Genomic DNA, 11,219 nt, shown 5'->3' with positions numbered 1-11,219 from the left:
ACCCTGCTGTCCCCAGGACCCCCAGGTCCCTTTCCCCTACGCTGCTCTCTAATAGGTCATTCCCCAACTTACACTGGAACCTGGGGCTGTTCCTGCCCAGATTCAAGACTCTACACTTGCCCTTGTTCTATTTCATTACATTTTTCCCTGCCCAGCTCTCCAGCCTGTCCAGGTCTTGCTGTGCTGATTCCAACAGACCATCTTCAATCTGCAACCTTCCCTGTTTAAACATGAGGACAAAGGTTGGTTACAGGTTGGTTACACCAGGAAAGAGAAAGCTTCTCTTCCTGATTCGCACCCATTTTGCATCGTACAAATGACCCAGTTGAGGCTCAGGTGGGTGACAGGGGTGTCCCCGCAAAGCCAGGCTTGTGTAGTCCCAGCTCTAATCACGAAGTTTGTTTCCGAAGGAGGTGGGTTTTGTGCTTGGAATTGAGCCTGAAATCGGCCTTTTCGCCGGCACGCCGGTCGCTGGTGGATGCGGCTCCGGCTCCGAGCGTGCGGGAAACGCTCCAATCTCCGGCGTGCAGCAGCGTCCCAGAATGCCTTGAAAAGCACAAAAAGTCAAACTTCGTGTTAGCAGCTCAGCTGCTTCGAATAGCACAGAAGGAGATAGCAGAAGAAAATAAACAAACCCAGATTTTAACAAATATCTGCTGCTTCGAGCCCGGTCTGTGTTTGTTGGCAAGGTGAGCGCACTTTCCAAAAAGCCTCTTAGGGCTTGGATTATTTTTTGAATGGTAAATTCAAATCTTGTGCTCACTTGAGGGGGAAATGACAGAAAGCAGGAATGGGGCAACAACCCACACACACTTTATATAAATCTCATCAGCAGCCTGAAAGTAGACATTAAAATTACAATATAGCTCTTGACTTTTGGTAATTAAAAGCATTTTGTGATTACTCGCTTGATTAAAACGAGATCACCCATTTAAAATGAAAATTCAGAATGAAAATTGCTTTTGTTGCACCGATTATTCTATTTTAAAACTCCTTGCTGTTATCACCCTAATAAAAAGCTGTCACTTCTTCTGTCAAGTAATTCACAACACGAGGCATTTGCATTTCTCCCCGGCTTGTGTTTATTGCAGTAATTACAAATGGATTCGTCTTCTAATCCCCTTCTCCCTCCATCCTTCCCTCCATCTTTCCCTCCAAGCCCAGCACAGGGTGAGCTGCTCCCTCCATCCTGGGCAAAAACAGAGAGATCCCATGTAGGGAAATTAAGGAAGGAGGAAACAAATGATCTATCAGCAGGGTTGATGCTTTTTGCCTATAAAAAGCAGCGGTGGGTTTAACCTAAAAGCCAGCAAACCCCCAGCATCGCTGCTTGGCTGATGGGGGTGTTGCAGGGGCTGTCCAGGGCTGGAATCAGACACATGGCAACCATGGGTTTATGTTTTTAGGGGGAAAACAATATCTCTGTGCTGAATGGAATGATAAATCACTGCCGTTAATTGAGATTTTGATGGACTAGACTGAACGAGGAATGATAAAAGCCGGTTTTGTCTTAAAGATCATGGATGAGATTGTGGGGGTGTGTGAGAGAGTGAGCCAGGCTTGGGGAAGATGGGAAATAGTTCCAGTTCTGCTGTTAGCCTTTCCCTGTTGGATTCAGCTCCCCAGGCAGAAATGGAGCCAGCAGTTCTCCTCCTCCTCCTTCATCCCCCAGATGTGACTGTTCCCCCCAGACGTGACTCCCCCTCGATGTGACTGTCCCCACCGGATGCAACTGTCCCCCAGATGTGACCACCCCCCCCATGTGACTGTCCCCACCAGATGCGACTGTCCCCCCAGATGTGACTCCCCCCCCACCCGATGTGACTGTCCCCACCAGATGTGACTGTCATGTGTTCCCCCCCCCCTCCAGCTGTGACTGTCCCCATCCCCACCACCTTCACCTCCGTGCCCTCCCAAGGGATGCTAAGGGGACCGCCACTTGCTAGATGTGAAAGGAAGGAAATAAAGGAGTTAACTGAAAGGGATAACTAATTAAACAGCAGGTGACAGAGGAGCTGCCGCGTCCATCCGGTTTGAGCTCGGCGCTGCTCGGCCGTGGGGAGGCACGAGTGTTGAGGTTGTGGGATATTCCTTGCGCTTGTGTGTATATATATCTGTGTGCATGCCTATCTAATTGTATTTTGTATACGTGGAGCTGTATGCGTGGGTGTATAATATATAAATAAATACATATGTTTCAAAGTTCTGCGTTTTTCTGTCTGAAAATCATTCCCGGCGCGCAGCTCAAGACATAAAGGCACACCGGTCTCCCTCTTGGCTTTTTATTTCCCTTTCCATAGGCAGCTGCTCCTTCTCCCTTTCTCTAACCTGACAGCACCACTACACGGGTCTGTATTCCAGGGCTGAGGGGTTTCAATGTATGTGCACAAAGCATTTGTGCTCAATCCGAAAGCAGAGGGACAGGGGCAGGGCAGCACCGCGGGGCTCGCTGCTTTGCATTCACCTTTCCTTTCTCCTTCTTCTTTTTGGATAAACTGGAGCCAAGGGCTTAAAAAAGGAAGAAAATATTAGAAAAACAGCCAGCTTTTGAAGGGCAGCGTGCTACTGGTGGGGTTTTCTTTCTCCTTTCTTTCGGTGTATTTTGCTCTAATATTCCCAGTGTAAACTCTGGGAGAAAGGCAAGATAATGGAGAGGATGAGGGGAGAGCCCTCAGCCTGGCCTGGGGCTGGTCTGAGCCACCTCTGAGCCAGGCCGGGGAGGGAGATCCTTGCTCTTTGTGCTTTCCATGTATCCAGAAAGCTTCTGTTCCTTCCAAGCGTCTCCCTACAGGAGCATCTTAAAGCACTTCGGTCCCTTAGTCAAGTACTGAGGTTTCCCCCTGGGTACCACCAACCACGCAAGTTTGGGATGAGCCAGATCTGAATACTTAAACACAGGTGAACCTTTCCCTGGGGGGTCTTTCCGCTTCAACAGAGGAAAACTTGCTGAATTTGGCAAAAATAACCTCTTTGGAGGCTTTTTTTTCCCTGCTTTCCTGTGTGCACAGCTTGCAGTGATGGAAATGAGAAATAGCAACAAAAATACCCGTTGAGTCTTGCATGTCCAGGTTAACAATCAGGTGGGAGAAGGCAGATCCAGCAAAGGCACCGGTACAACTTGCGTTACAGGAGCACAGGGAATCGTCTGTGTTTCTTTCAAAGAACAAAATCAAGATGTAAGGAAGCAGCGAGGAGGATGAAGGGGGCACTTAGCGGGCTATGATTAATCTGTAACCTGCTTAATCGGCCTCAGGATAACTGAGAGTTGTCTCTGGATAATTGAGATCAATGGAGCGTCATTAGAAACCGCGTTAAAGAGCACCCAGCTTCAAACAGCAGCAAGGCAGGAGGAACCAGGGGAGCGAGGACAGAGCCTAGGAGAGGAGGAGGATGCTGAGCAGCGACAGGGAAATGGCCCTTGTGCTACACAGGGGATGTGCAGGAGAAGCTGGTTTGCCGTGATTTCATTTAAGGTCAGGACCCGTGAATTTCCAAGCAACTGATCTCTGCTGGGGGTAGAATATTTGGGAAAGATGATTTTTTTGCAGAATACACGCTAAGGCTGTAATTCATGCTGTGAGGCCGGTGCATTACAGATGTGCTGATGAGTGTGCGCTGAGTGTCCCGCGCTCGTGAGTGCACAAATCTCTTAGTGCTTCCAGCTGCAGAGATGCGTCTGCTCAGCCCCAAGGGCAGGATGATCTGGGGCTCTGGGGGCCACACGCTCCTCCTGTCCTTCTGCAGCAAACCCAGAACCTCCTGCAAACAGGAACTGTTCAGTTGATGCAGCTTCTTGTTGGTCTGACACATCTCCAAAGCACAGTGTTCATGTTGTGTCAGGGGAGTCCACGGTTACCCCAGATGTGAACATGCAAACTTCTCGGGTTTGCAGGTACCGTATCTCCAGGTTTGATCTGTGGATCAGGCATTGCCATGAAGGGTTTGCTTCCCTTCTGCCTAAACTGCATGAAGAGAGAAAATGCTTCTAGTTTTTTGCCCCGCTGTGCCAATGAGGTCAGGGAAACAGGGCTGTTATTTCCAGAGTGTACAGGAGGAAGCTTTTAACCATTGGTTTCTGTCCAAGTCCTGGCACAGGAATCAAATACCCAGAAAACAAGACCCTAGAAAGGGGGAGAAAGTGTCATTTCGGATCAGGGAAAATCCAACGGCTGCTAGGCACAAACAAAAGGCGATTTGGCAGCCGTTGACCGGGATGGCTTTTTCTTTCTCCTCTTCCCCAGTGGCTATGGAAACTGCCGCTGTTTGTCCGCCTTCCCGAGGAAGGTGGCACGGCTGGTACGCGGAGCTCCGCGGGGACGAGCCTTCCCAAAGCAAAATAAGCCAACACCGGATCTTTGCCCTCATGGGCACGAAGGGCTGCGGGACGGCGAGGTGCGGGGTGGCCAGGCAGGGACAGAGACCTATGGCCACGTGTGACGGTGCTTTTCACGATCTTATCTAGTGAAGGCTTCTTTTAATGCAAATCCCTTGACTCCAGAAGTTCTGGAAAAGGAAAAATAACTATGGAGAGAGTTGAGCTGCCAGGCTCAGGGATGGGCGTGAGAAACCGGAGGTTTACAGATTAAATATCAGAGAAGCTGTCACGGCCCCGGGGTGGTTTCGGAGGAGCGTGTTCGGGATCAGCGGTGTTTACAGCAGGGACTCGGTGTGAGGAACTGCTCTCCGATTAGAAATACAAAGAGCGGTTTGGGACCACCCCTTCTCTTGCCCTGTGCGTTTTGGGCTATGAGAGGCTCCTTCAAGCCCCTACATAAGCCCTTGTTCCAAAGGAAGTAGTTTTTCAGCTCTTTTGAGCGGTTTGCAAAGGTTAATGAATAAGGAATCAATTAATGGTTTCTTAGCCTTGCACTTTCTCTTTTCATTTAAAGGGTTCCCTTTTTGAAGATTAGTTTAATGTTAAGAATAATCTGGTTTGGCTGAGAGCTAATTAAATGTGGCACCGTCTCTCCTTGCCCTGCTCTTGCTCCTTAAAGCAGACAGGGGCTCCGGGAGCTGCTCTTCACGGGCAACAGCGAGGGGCCCCCAGCCCCTGGGGGGTCTGGACCAAGGGGCAGCAGATGGGGGTTCAGCCCCCCCCAAATTTGGTGTTGCAGCAGGAAATGCTGAAGTATTTGCGGGTATTTGGGAGCTTAGACAGTTCCCTGCCCTCTGGCTCTGGCTCCAGTTTGTGATGGTTGTGGCTGCAGCCACAAATGTCCCCAGTGACGCTCTCAGACACTTGTCGGGGTTGTGGCACTGGGAATTGCATGGGGTTAATTAAACTCACACGTGGGTGAAGGAGCCAGGAGCAGTTTCTTTCCTGTCTCCAAATGAATCCAGATTGAGCCCCTCAAAACCGGGCATTTCCTCCAAAAAGCCAAACATGGACCAGGAGCACTATCAGAGGGATGCGGGAGAAGCTCATGGCTGTGACCCCAGCTGGATCCACCAGTCCTGCCTCCGGTTGGGCAAAACTGGGGTTGATCCCATTGCGATGCCCAACATGACTCCTGCAGCCACAGCTCACTCCGCATTTCTTCGCACCAGAATGTTAAACTCCCGTTGTCCCTCATTTAGGCCCTGTTTTTCCAGAACATCTCCCCATCAAGGAGAGTCCAAGTCCTCACCATTTTCTGTGGTCTGCATCCATTTACCCCCATCCAAAGCCACCAAACGTGTGGGCAGCCACCCACCAAGTTCAGCACGCTTTGGTTGAGCTTCTCCATCGATCTGGCCCGTATAATACAAGACCAACCTCAAAGTAAAACCCTCAGCGCACATTAGCAGCGGTAGTAGCAGCACCAGCCCCTGAAAACTCCGAGTTCAACCTGGCGGCAGTATTTAATCAAGAAAGTGCTTTTATCTCCCTCACTGCATTGGAAACCCATCACACCTGGTCAGAAAGCCGCTTGGTTTACACTGCTTGGCCAAGATTTTTCTCTGATTTATTACAGCAGCTTCCCCTATTACCAAAGCACTGGAACAGAAACACCCATCAAAGGTTTAAGAGCCTAAATGGGTGTTAATTAGCCCAGCAGGGAAGGCAGAGTTTCAATGAGGTTTATCTTTAAACTACTATTAAGTTTGACAATGAAAAGAGATAAATTCGGTACTTAATTCAAGCCTCGCCTAATCAAATAGATTATGGTTGTTACCCGTATCTAAAATGTAAATAATCTTTAACTTCGGGGAGAGAGGGGGATGGTTTATGGAACAGTATCATACTGGTACCTGTGACAAAGCCCTGCTGTCCTGTATCTGCCCAAGGGCCCCATCTCTGTCCAGCCCACAAGGAAATTCTCAGTTTGAGCATCATGTTGGGGAGGAAAAGCCACTTTCCGAAACCTCTGATCCTTTTATTTCCCCCCTTGTGTTAATTTGATCATTTTGTGCAGGAAAGGAAAAATAAAAGGGCAGATGGGAATTTACACACGGCAGGATTTTCGCTGGGAGTTTTGGATACTTACAATACCGTAAGGAATTAAAAAGCCCGTATAGATTACAGACTTAGAAACCAGCCTGTGTGTATGGGCACCGAGATATTAGCCACAGACACAGAAAAAGAGCACACAACAAATTTATCTTTACCACTCTTAAATTATCTTTCAGTTGACACTTATTAACCTCCTGCCAAACTCATTATCTACGTGAATAAAACCCGAGCTATCAAACAGAAACGGTTCGTAAGGCTGCTGCCCATGCTCGGCGAAAATTTGCTTGTGAACAGGCAAGCTGAAACAAGGCTTTTTGCTATCATTTTATTTCACTCTCAAAAGCAAACTCCTAGACCTTGCTGAAAGGGGCTCCCGGCACGCTGCATGCAGAGCGTGCAACCGGGCAAATTAACAGACAGAGAGCTGTGAAATCCATTCTGCTCTGATTTACGGTGTGTGTCTCGGAGCAGAGTCCCGCGCCCCTTCCAGGCTGCGGCGGTTGCTGTGTGTTTCCTACAGCCCGGGCGTGACATTTGGAGATCAGGAGCGGAGGGATTTCACTTGCTAATAAGGAGGATAATTTGGATCTGGGATTTGCAGCCTTGGGGAAGAGGGAATATCTGTTACTTTGTAAATATCTATTAATTCATCAATGGAAATGGGTGTTTCTTTTTGCCTCAAGGATTTAACTAGTGGGTTTACTCGCATTTTTCATCCTGCTCTGGCAATAACCTTCTGGGCGACTTTGCGGGGAACAAACATTACAGACACCTTTCAATACAGTTCCCGCTACAGGCACAACAAGCGTTAATGCCTATAAAGACCAAGACATAGAGATTGTTTAAAGGAAATAAGGGGCTTTGCGTACCCCCTATTCCGGAGAGGAAAAAACTCCCCCACCCAGCAGCTGCGTGTGGAGCTGTGGCATTTGATGGCTCCAAATTAATCGAATAAACAAGGTACCTCCATGCAAAGAGCAATTAGAGGCAGCGAGTCCTGCTCCTTTCCCAGCTGCCTCTGTGACAGGTTAAAAACCCTTCGGTAGCTCTGGGAGCGCGGTCGGGCTGACAGCCGGGCTGAGATTCCCCCGCTAAGGCAGAGCCAATTAACCCGATGAAAAGGAGGGGGACGGAGCAGCCAGGGCTCCCGCGGGGCTGGAAAAACCTTTTCGAGTTGGGGAGAGGAGCAGACAGAGAGATAGAATTTGGGGGTCCCCAAACCCCTGCTTTGCCTGGAGTGGTCGTTTATAGGATCCCTTTCCCCAGACAACCCTACAGAGAGCAGTGTGTGATATTCCAGTCTTTTGATTTCCTATTCCTCGTTTTCCAAGCACTGTCCCCTCCCAATACATGTATCCCAGCTACGATTTCCAGACCAGGGTCACCGTGGCTGTTTGATCCGTGTAAAAAACATAACTGTGTGGGTGGGACTGGTATTATACCAGTGCCCATGCTCACATTTTGCATGCAGTTTCTTGTGGTGGATGTGGCAGACATCTCCATGAGCATCCCACTTACCTAGATACATGTAGAAGGGGACAGCAAAAGCAAATCAGTGGGAAATGGGAGTGTGGTCACCCCCGAGCACCAGGGTACATGTTCTGGTGTGTGCAGGGCTGAGCGGACTAACAGCGACACACTAGCTCATTGCAGCTGGTCCGTGCATGAGCGGCATTTGTAGCGTAATTGCGTGTAGTCGATGTATATGACTGTGTCCCCACACGCCATCTGGCACACGCATGTGTGAGCCATGTCACAAACGTGTTTTAATGTGTGAACTGCGAATGCTGTGCATCCTCTGAGAGGGCAGTTAAGGAAGCGATGCCAGAGGTGGGAGGGAGAAGCCATCCTGATGCCGAATCCCCGTGTTACCCTTTGTGAGTTAGGAAAACTTGTTCATCTGCAAATCCAGCTGAAAATCGAGCCCTTTCTCAAGCAAGCCAGCTTTCAGGCTGAGCCAGGGCTTTGTGGATTTCCCCTCATTAGGCTCTAAATTACTTCCTTCATTTTCCCCATCGCTCTGGAGTTGTCTCAAGCCCCGGGGCTGCAGGCATGCGTGGGGCTGATCCTTCCTGAGCTCTGCTGTCTGGTGGACTTCGGAGACACGCAATGGACTGAGGCATCATCCATCACACCCACTTGAGACAGCTGTCAGCGACGCTGATCATCCGCTGCCCAAGCGATGTTCTCCCTGCCTCTGGGACAGGCTGGTCCTTCCTCTGTGCCACTGAAGGAAATCAGACAATTGCTGAGTGCGGAGGGAGCCGGGTGGCCTCAAGGCTGAGCCCTTTCCTCCTGCCTGTGCCACCATCCCACCCAAACGGCAGTTGGCAGGAGCACGGATGTGAAATTGGGGAATTTGCTGGCGGGGTGAGCCCCCGCCTGTGTGCTGTGCTGACACCAGCCAGCAGAGATTCATGTCCGCAGGAGCAATAATCACAACCAATGTCAGTTTAAGATGTTAAGCCCGTCCCTGTGCTCCACTCCGAGGCTGGGAGGCACCACAAATAACAGGGTGATATCATCCCCTGCTATGGGAGGAACCTGTAGATTGAAGTCCTAGCTATTTTCATATCCAACAGCATCAGTAAAGAGCCGCCTGTCGCATTATTACACATCAGTTTGGTCGTGCAGGGTGCTCCCCAGGGACAGTCTCCTTTTGCTGAAGCCTTGGTGACTGTGCCCAGCTGAGCCACAAGCATTTTGTGCCTCCCCAGTCCCCATTTGCAGCAGAGCCGCTTCTGCATGGTCAGACACAGGGGTCTCCCAGTTGGGATTTGTGAAGGAAACCAGTGGCTCTGGCTGCAGATCTTGGCATGCTCTGGGGTACCGAGGAGCTGGGAAGTGCCTGGGACTGGTCAGCTCTGTCCCACAGACCCCAGCAGTGCCAGGACGGTGAGGCTGGCGTGGGAAGGGGACACTGGCACAGACACCTGCCCACCCGGCATCCATCCGAGCAGAGGAGCGACCTGCCCTGAGCTGAACTCCCCGCTGGAGACAGATGAGAGATTGCGGTGTGTTTAATTCATGGCTCCGTGTTTCTATTTCTGGTTGCTCTCAGGCCTCGCTGTACTAAGGAGGTACCTCTCAGGCACTATTTTCCTTCTTTGCGTGCTTCTCTCCCAGCCGTGCGTGTCAAGTGCAGGGCTCTTGGTGGGTTTGGGGTGATCTGGGGATGCAGAAGCAGAGAGGACAGAGTCCTGCTGGAAAGGGACACCCAGATGCAGAGGGGCTGCAGCTCCAGGGAGGCTGGACCCGTTTGAGCCCTGTCTGAGCACTTGGCACCTCTCCGCACGTTCATCCTGGTGGTGCTCTAAGTGCTGATTCCTGTTTTAAAGACAGGAAAACTGAGACACGGAGGTGTCAAGGTCACACAGGAGCATAAATTTGAGTTCAGGTTCCCCTGAGTGTGAGAGAAGGCTGGGGATGAGCTTTGATGGGCTGGGGTTTGCAGTACCGTCCGGGGATGCAGACACCGCCGCATCTACCTTTCCTCCTCAGCCAGTTGCTCAGCCCGAAGATTAATCTTTAGACAGAGCGACCTGCACAAGGGCAGGTAATTCATGGCTGCAGATGGGCTGTTGCATCACTGTCCGACCTACAGCACTGCAGTCTCACCTGCCATTGGCTTCTGCAGGAATTTCCCGGGCCAAGGCAAGCTGCAAGATGTATATATATATGCTTATATATATTTCTCTCTCTTTCTCTCCTACAAGCTGCTCAGGAGCAAAGTCATAGGCATAACATAAATAGGGAGCACGCTGGGCGTCCGCCGGCTAAGCTGAATCCCCCTCCACCCCATGCCGTTTCCAATTTGTAGCCCATATTTTAATTCCCTGCCCCACTGTTCCCTTCCTGCTCTCATAAAAGAGACCAGCCCGCCCGAGCAGCGGCTGGCGAAGCAGCTGCCATTTGCAGTGAGATAATGATGAAGATACTTTGGTTCTCATTGGGGTTCCAACTGCGGGAGCCGGGCACCGCTGGCACCAAAGGACAAAGTTGTTTCTCCTGCTTTTATCCTTCCCCCCCACCTCCTTTAACTGCAGGATTGGTTTTATTTATGTATTTTTACTCACAAACTCTGAATCCTGTTCTGTTAGTGATGGAGGAAGGGAAACATTTGCAAAGTAGACACTGCACTAGAACTGCTTGTAAAGCATCCTTGTGCCTCCTGGGGTGGTGCTGAGCAAAGGCAGAGCCAGGCCTGATTTAAGAGCAGAAAAGTGCTGTTGCATCCTTCCTCCCCAGCGCGTGATCCAGGATTTGTGCCGAGAAGCGAGTCTCGTCCCACCGCCCGTTTTGAAGTGCTCGGTGGATTGTTTTTGCGGGCAGAAGTCTGGGAGGGGACAGAGGGAAGAAAACACGGACGTCACACAGGCAAGAATGGCCACGCGGTGGGGACCGCGCTGGCCGGAGCATCCTGTGCCCTCCAGCTCCCTCCACTTCATCTCAGCTGTATTACAAGAACCAGATCTCCCACAGCACAGCTCTGCTCCTCCTGAGCACCAGGGGCAAAGGGCGAGGGGACCTGCAGACTGGCAAACATTAAAAGTCCAGATTAGACCACCAAGGAGAAGAAGTCCTTCCCACAGCCTCTGGAGAAGCAAGATAAGTCCCTTTTCTTGGGTGGTCAACAGGAGGCAGCTGGTCCTGTGAATCCTGGGTTGAGGGGAGCGAAAAACATCGTGCTGGGCTCCCTGTGGTTTTACTCTGTGCTCCGGAAGGGGAAGCAAGACACGAAAGGCAAAGGGATCCGGCCGGGGTGATTCAGCAGCGTCACACTACA

This window comes from Columba livia, chromosome 27 (genome assembly GCF_036013475.1).
Source record: "Columba livia isolate bColLiv1 breed racing homer chromosome 27, bColLiv1.pat.W.v2, whole genome shotgun sequence".
Lineage (NCBI taxonomy): Eukaryota > Metazoa > Chordata > Aves > Columbiformes > Columbidae > Columba > Columba livia.
This window is presented reverse-complemented; position numbering follows the sequence as displayed.